Consider the following 8,606-nt stretch of genomic DNA (forward strand, 5'->3'; position numbering starts at 1 on the left):
TTTGTCGAAACGAGTGACTCATAGCAAAAGTATTCGGAGTAAAACCAGAAACAAAAGCTCTGTACAAACTGAGAGAGACACGTCGGTCAAACAGTCACATCTTAGTGTGTGGAGGGATGACTCATTTCAAAGGGATTCATTTGGGTTTTGCGGTCGAACGATAGGACCCAGAGACAGAAATCATCCATGAATTTGCTGGCTAAGGCGTACGGCAAGCTCAGACCTAGGCACAGACGTAAATGCAGCCTTGTTGTCAGCTAGCATGAGACCCAAACCCAAATACCTTGATTACGTCAATTACAGTAGCTCTAACAGTGCCCCAGGGACCGTTCTACCGCAATTCATAACAAAGCCTGCCACAGAACAACTTCCCTGGCTCAGGTTACCTTCAGAACAGGTGACACGCATTCAAACACAATAACAGACTGTCCGTGCCTGCCTCAGGCCTCATACAATACTTGTCTGGCAGTTTGAGTTGGTTTGCATTTTTTTCTCTTTTACCTTTGAGATGGAAAAATAAAAACCAGAACTTCCTTGGCTGACAGATTGTTTTTTATGTTCATCAAGTGTGGACAAGTGTGTGTATGTGCGTGGGCGGTGAGGCTGGGGTTGCAGGGTTCACACCAATGCCAAACCAATGCCTTGGCTCATAAGCAGAACCCTCAATCACTCATATGGTCTAAACAAACCCAATCAGTAACAGAGCTTTTTTTACTGACGTTTTTAGCCACTGATGTGTGTTCTGGCCAGTGAGGGAGGGAGGGAGGAGCAGGAACAGGAATTTCTGAGTGGCTGCCAGTTCCACCCAGGAAAAAGTATTTAAGCAGATAAGCTGGAGAGGGTATAGCCATGACACAACTCTTGTTGTTGATAAGGAGTTTGTACACAGATGCTTTTGAAGAATTCACTGTGTGCCTGGATAGCGCAGTAAACAGAGAAAGCTCCCTGTTTAGTCTAGACTCTAGTCAGACTCAGCGGGGTTGCACGGGCTGTTTACATGGGAAGTGGACCTATATACACTGTGCTCTAAGCTGCTTTCCGTGTGGCTGAACAGGTGAAATCCTTTAAGACAGTTCCCTGTCATCACCGCGCTCGCTCGTTGCTCTGTCGATGAACGGGCCGAGTAAACAAACAGAGTGAAAGGGGTGTGAGCGATAAGTCATCACATTTTGAGCTACCCGTCTCTCTCTCTGTCTGAGAGCCTCAGTCTTCTACGCATCTGCTCCCCTAGAGGCCGTCGTCACCACACGCATGCTTGAATGCAATTGCTTTTCGCCCACACGCTGTCAGTCACATGGGCCTGTAATAACAGCTTGTCGCACTGTCCCACTCAGTCACAACACAGCCAGCGCTTCAGCGCTCTCCCCTCTTTCCCACTCTCTCGCTCTGTCACACATACAGTACATACAATTGTACACGCATACATATTTTGATTGTGATTACTGTTTTATTGGTATTAGTTGTCTGCTTCGTGGAGGAAAATGTGCAGATTGTAAGGTGCAAGGGAATGGTGGATTGTTATATAGCTAGCCCTGTACTATACAGCCAGTCCTCCCTCCCTCCTTCCTCTCCCCACCCCAGACCCATCTGGGGAGAAGATGCGGTATGCAGCTCTCGTGATTGAAGATAAAATATAGACACGTCACCTCTCACCCACACTGCACAGAGTACAGTGCAGGAGACAGCGAGTCATCTCAATGGGAGCACCTTATCAGCGCATAAATTCTAAATATAACATGTCTTTCTATCGCAACACCTTACATCTTGTCTGTCATACACATACACATTGGAGACCTCTTGTTCATGTTTCTCTGCCTCCGTCTTGGTGGGAGAATGTCACTGTCACCCTCAACAGGAGTACAAATTAGGGCTGTGACAATTATGGCATTTTGGTGTAACGATAAATTGTCAAGCAAATAGTCACGGTTATTGTTATAATTGGCATTTATGTAGAAAAACGTTCTGCACTTGTATACCTAATCATACAACAAAGCTTCGGCGACACCTCTGTCTCAAAATTGAATGGTTTGAACCGCTTTGAACTGGTGGAAACGAAGTTTCTCCTCCCGCCTGTGCCGTTTTGCTCGTAAAATGATTACCAACTTGACCCACTTCACGTAAAAATGAAAAACTGCTATTTGGCGACCTATCCATAACTGTTGGTTCAGTGATTATTCGATAATTGTGCTAGCCCTACTTGGAATGGCATGATGTATACGTATTTATCCCCCCAGTCCTTTCCTCCGCATGCTTTGCAGAGAGCTTGAACCTATCCCATCATCAAAATGTGTGAACATTAGAACTGTCAATTTTAGCACATAATTATACAGTAGGGTGTCTTTGCTTAATTGCCATTAGATCTAATCATTTTCCATTGACGATTTTCAGCCAGGCTATCTTAAAAAAGGATGCTAATGAGGATTATTGTGAACGGCTAGGGAGGGAGGCAGTATTTTCAAAGGGCACACACTGGTTGAATCAACGTTGTTTCAACTTAATTTGTCAACGTGTTGTGACATGGAACCTAACGTGGAAAATGGATTGGATTTGAAAAAAGTAATCAACCAGTACTGTTTTCATCTCGTTTTAATCAGCGTTGTAAACATTGAAATGAGGTTCAAACTTAAACATATTGACTTAACCTGAGTAACAAGTGGATACAATTTCAACATAATCATCAGAACTATGTACATGTTGAAAGGGCATTGAAAATTCCACATAGAAACGTTAAAAATAGACTACATGAACGTAGACCACCTAAATAACATTGAATAGTTGAAAGTCACTAACTTTTCTTACACAATCTGTATGTAGAAGTCAATTTGGAGTTAAATTTATGTAGGCTACATTGACATCTGATTTGCCTAAAGCACACCATAATAGGTATACTATCATTAATCCATGGTTGATTGAATCTTTGGAAGATGAGTAGTTACCATTAGCTCTATAAATAGGATGTCAAATTCATGATATTAATAAGAAACTTTAGCCTTTTAATATTATATTTTATATATGTTATTCATAATATACTGTAACGACCCTGGCATCCCACTTCTGACACCAATGCAATGAAACAGCAAGGAGCAGGTCTCGAACTCTCGACCTTCTAGCCCTAGGTCCGGAGCACTATCGACTGCGCCGCAAAAGCATGCGCGAGCGGCAGAGTTGATTTCCGCGGTTATAAACCCAGGGTCGTTACAATACTATCCAAGTTGGATTCATATCTCCAGCTCAACCAAAAATCTAAGTTGAAGAATGGTACAAAATCAAATCAAACTTTAAATGCACTTCAAATAAAGTTTGATTTAGTCCTATTCTTCAACTTAGATTTTTGGTTGAGATGGGGAGGTGAATTAAACATACTAATAACTTATAGATTACATTTGAAATCAACCAACCAACCATCCCTCATATACAAGACAATATCAAAAAGGTAAAAGTGCATTGCTAATATTATGAATTTGGCATCCTATTTATAGTAATTACTTCTAAACTTCTAAAGAGCCAATCAACCATGGATGAATGATAGTATACCTACCTACACATTGAAATGATGGCACAATCTATTGGGCAAGTTAGATGTCAATATAGCTTACATAAACCCAACCTCATTCTGATTTTACTTTCACAAACAGCTTGTGTAAGAAAAGTTAGAGTAGTTACTTTCAACTATTTAATGTTATTTAATATGGAAGCTGATCATTGTCTAACTGTGTTGACATGATAGCTCAGCTGAATTAAAGCTAAGTTGGGTACATAGAGGTAGGCCTCTGGCTGGTAGACTTGTTCTCACTGAAGTGCATTACGCCTCATACCAGTAGGAGTCACTGTTCAGGCAGAAATCAGTAGACTGTGGTTTCACATTCGATTTCAATGTACCTCTTTATTGATGTTTGAAACAATGGCATTGATTCAAACATACCATTTTACTATCAACATTGAAACAAGGTCAAATAAAATATGTATAATAAAATCTGCAATTTCAACATATTTACAGAACCAGTCAAAAGTTTGGACACTCCTACTCATTTAAGGGTTTTTCTTTATTTTTTACTATTTTCTACATTGTTGGATAATAGTGAAGACATCACAACTATGAAATAACACATGTAGAATTATGTAGTAACCAAACAGGTGTTAAATCAAAATATATTTACATTTTAGATTCTTCAAAGTAGCCACCCTTTGCCTTGACAGCTTTGCACACTCTTGGCATTGTCTCAACCAGCTTAATCTGGGATGCTTTTCCAAACGTCTTGAAGGAGTTCCCACATATGCTGAGCACTTGTTGGCTGATTTTCCCAACTCATCCCAAACCATCTCAATTGGGTTGAGTGATTGTGGAGGCCAGGTCATCTGATACAGCACTCCATCACTCTCCTTCTTGGTCAAATAGCCCTTACACAGCCTGGAGGTGTGTTGGGCTATTGTCCTGTTGTAAAACAAATGATAGTCCTACTAATCGCAAACCAGATGGGATGGCATGTCGCTGAAGACTGCTGTGGCAGCCATGCTGGTTAAATGTGCATTGAATTATAAATAAATCAGACAGTGTCACCAGCAACGCACCCCAACACCATCACACCTCCCCCATGCTTCACGGTGGGAACTACACATGCGGAGATATTCTGTTCATCTACTCTGAGTCTCACAGACACGGCAATTGGAACCAAAAATCTAAAATTTGGACTATTCAGACCAAAGGACAGATTTCCACCGGTCTAATGTCCGTTGCTCATGTTTCTTGGCCCATGCAAGTCTTCTTCTTATTGAAGTCCTTTAGTAGTGGTTTCTTTAAAGCAATTCGACCATTAAGGCCTGATTCACACAGTCTCCTCTGAACAGTTGATGTTGAGATGTGTCTGTTACTTGAACTCTGTGAAGCATTTATTTGAGCTGCAATTTCTGAGGCCGATAACTCTAACAAACATATCCTCTGCAGAGGTAACTCTGGGTCTTCCTTTTCTGTGTGCGGTCCTCATGACAGCCAGTTTCATCATAGTGCTTGATGATTTTTACGACTGCACTTAAACAAAGTTCTTGGAATTTTCCGGATTGACTGACCTTCATGTCTTAAAGTAATGACGGACTGTCATTTATCTTTGCTTATTTGAGCTGTTCTTGCAATAATAGGGACTTTGTCTTTTATCAAATAGGGCTATTTTCTGTATACCACCCCTATCGTGTCACAACACAACTGATTGGCTTAAAACGCATTAAGAAGGACATAAATTCCACAAATTAACTTTCAACCAGGCAGACCTGTTAATTGAAAAGCATTCCAGGTGACTACCTCATGAATCTGGATGAGAGAATGTCAAGAGTGTGTAAAGTTGTCATCAAGGCAAAAGGTGGCTACTTAGGGCGGCAGATAGCCTAGTGGTTAGAGCGTTGGAGTAGTAACCGAAAGGTTGCAAGAACGAATCCCCGAGCTGACAAGGTAAAAAAAAAAAAAATCTGTTGTTCTGCTCCTGAACAAGGCAGTTAACCCACTGTTCCTAGGCTGCCATTGAAAATAAGAATTTGTTCTTAACTGACTTGCCTAGTTAAATTAAGGTAAAATAAATACAACTTTGAAGAACCTAAAATATATTTGGATTTTTTAAATACTTTTTTAGTTACTTCATGTGTTATTTCATAGTTTTCATGTATTCACGATTATCCTACAATATAGAAAATAGTAAACATAAAGAAAAACCCTGGTATGAGTAGGTGTGTCCAAACTTGACAGGTACTGTGGTTCTGATGATTATGTTGAAATTAGAATGATGTAACAACCTGTTAATCAGGTTAAGTCCATGTATTTGTTTTACACGCTGGTTGAAATGAGATGAAAACTGTACTGGTTGATGACTTTTTTCAAATCGAAATGTATTTTCCACATCACAATACATTCACAAATTATGTTAAAACAACAGTGTGTGCCCAGTGGGTTTACTACCCAATATTTTGGATATTTGTGGGCAATCATTTCTGTTACGGTTGCTAATTTGTTTCTGATCCAGTAATTGAAGAAAATAACAGATTGTTTATTTTTATGGTAAAACAATTGAGAAATGTTTTATAAGACCACGTCAAAGTTAAATTACTACCATCCAAATATATGAAATGCACATGAAATACTACACCTGGTAAGATGTAGCCTACAGAAAGTAAACTGCCAACACAGAGCTGAAACCGCCGTCATTTTCTGCGTGATGTCTTTGACTCTGCAGACGAGAACTTAAATAATCACCCACAGCCTCTTTTGAAGGCCAACTAGGGATTCATACAGATTAATGGAATACGTATCTGGCACACAGTGCAATTTATAGACCAACATACACGATATTATGACCCAAATTCTGTCCATTATTAAAAACTGCAACATCTCTCTGACCGTTTCTAGCCTATTTATGTCACACAGTTTCCATGGCTACCACGAGATAGAGAAATTCTAGTGCACAGTAAGTGCAACTTCAACTTTCCTTTTCAGAGAGAAGATGAATGATCATTCTGCCTCCACACATTGTTAAACTTCAACGCAAGCAGTAATTTCTCAACAGCCATGTCTACAAACAGTCGTAATGAACAATATCATTGTGCAATAGCTCAAATAAAATTGTATTGGTCACGCACATATTTAGCGCATGTTATTGTGGGTGTAGTGAAATGCTTGTACTATATGCATTCATATTGCCAACCACTTACATCATTGTTCGACAAAGTCATGGAAAGACTGTGCAAAAGCATGATGACTGACAACAAAAACTGGTATTTTTGGCTGTAATCATGTAATGCAGTATGTCATATCTTCCTACGACATATGCACAATAGTTCTTACGAATTTAACTAATCCCCTACCAATAATATAAACACGTAACAGTTGGATCCAAGCATAGAATTTGAAATCAGTGTTGATGTGTGCATACAAACACACTCACAAAAGAAAGACATCTGCATATCTAGGCAAGAGACAAAGACTTCATTCCAAATGGCACCCCATTCCCTTTATAGTGCACTACTTTTGACCAGGAGTAGTGCATTATATAGGGCAGCGGTAGGCACCAACTAGGCACCACACCTGACCAAGTGAGCTAATTGATCAGTTCAGTGAATGCCTAAATTCAACACAGACAAACTCAACACTGCCTGCGGCCCTCCAGAACCAGGGTTGCCTACTACCCTTGTTATACGGGATAGGATTTCATTTGGGACACAGCCCCAAAGATGGCATTCTTGTTTCCTTGGCCAGACACAGACCTTCGCCATCCATTTCCTCTCTGCAGAGACAAGAAGCAAAACACAAAATGAGAATGTCACTGTGAGAACAAAGCAGCGCAGCACAGGATAGGGCTGCTAACAAAACGCCCAGTTCCTTATTTCCACCACACTCAACAGTTCAACAAGGGCATGGAGGCCAGCCAAAGCAAGCAACACAATACCTGGCCGCAGAAGGGAGATGACATCATTTCTCCTCAAAATTATTAATTGTCTTCTCTTTAGCGGTCAACTTCAAAACACACAATATTAACTCTATTGTGAGGGTGAAAACACAGCCTTTGTAAGCAGAAGGGAGATATTTTTTGGTTAAAATGATAAAACAGTGTTACATACCTTTTGCCCTTGAAAGAGGAATCAGATCATCGGTTTTTGCTAAGACTTCAAAGGCATATCTGACCAGCTTTGTTAACAACACTAATCGTGTTGTTGCCATATAAAACAAGTTCATAATTTCATACAATCAATAAATTAGGTTACAAGTCTTGAATCATTACCGTACACAAAGTATTAAGACTCAGGTTTGATCCCCTCAACTGTTACACCATACAGTGGCAAACGCTGTTTCTTTGTCCGTGAAAAACAGCCTCAGTTCCTGGACAGAGAACATGTCTAGATCTTGTACGCCACCTCCTGGCAGAACACAAAAACACCCAGAAATCCCCAGTATATAAGACAAAGAACCACAAAAAAAGATGAGCGGGACGAACCCCCCCCCCCTTGTAATGATTGAACTTACACACAGTAAGGTCCGTGACTGATGTGATGCCAGTCATCAGTACTCAGTCCTTTAGCAGACTCATTTGTTTGTGTTGCCAGTTCAGGTGTGAACAAACACCTTACCCAGCACCCCACAACCCTCACAGAAGGGTGTTATGGGAAGCTTCGAGATATAAGATGAAAACACAATCTGCAAGACGAATTTAGCTCATCTAAATCATAACAGGGATAACGTCATTTTTTGTAATATTGAGCCATGTGGATCAATACGTTTTATGAATTATTTGGGTGGGCGTGTAGACCATACATTCTCTCACACACAAAAAAAAAACAATTTCTCAATGTTAAAGTTTATTTCATGATGCCTCCCTCCCAGGCACATACAGTGCCTTCAGAAAGTATTCATACCCCTAGACTTTTCCACATTTTGTTACATTATAGCCTCAGCAAATACTCCATAATGAAAGTGAAAACAGGTTTTTAGAAAAAAAAAAAAAAAACTTTTTTACATAAGTATTCAGACCCTTTGCCAAGAGACTTGAAATTGAGCTCAGGTGCATCCTGTTTCCATTGATCACCCTTGAGATGTCCTTCAACCTGTAGTAACTTCAAATGATTGGACATGA

This window comes from Oncorhynchus clarkii, chromosome 4 (assembly GCF_045791955.1).
Source record: "Oncorhynchus clarkii lewisi isolate Uvic-CL-2024 chromosome 4, UVic_Ocla_1.0, whole genome shotgun sequence".
NCBI classification, from domain to species: domain Eukaryota; kingdom Metazoa; phylum Chordata; class Actinopteri; order Salmoniformes; family Salmonidae; genus Oncorhynchus; species Oncorhynchus clarkii.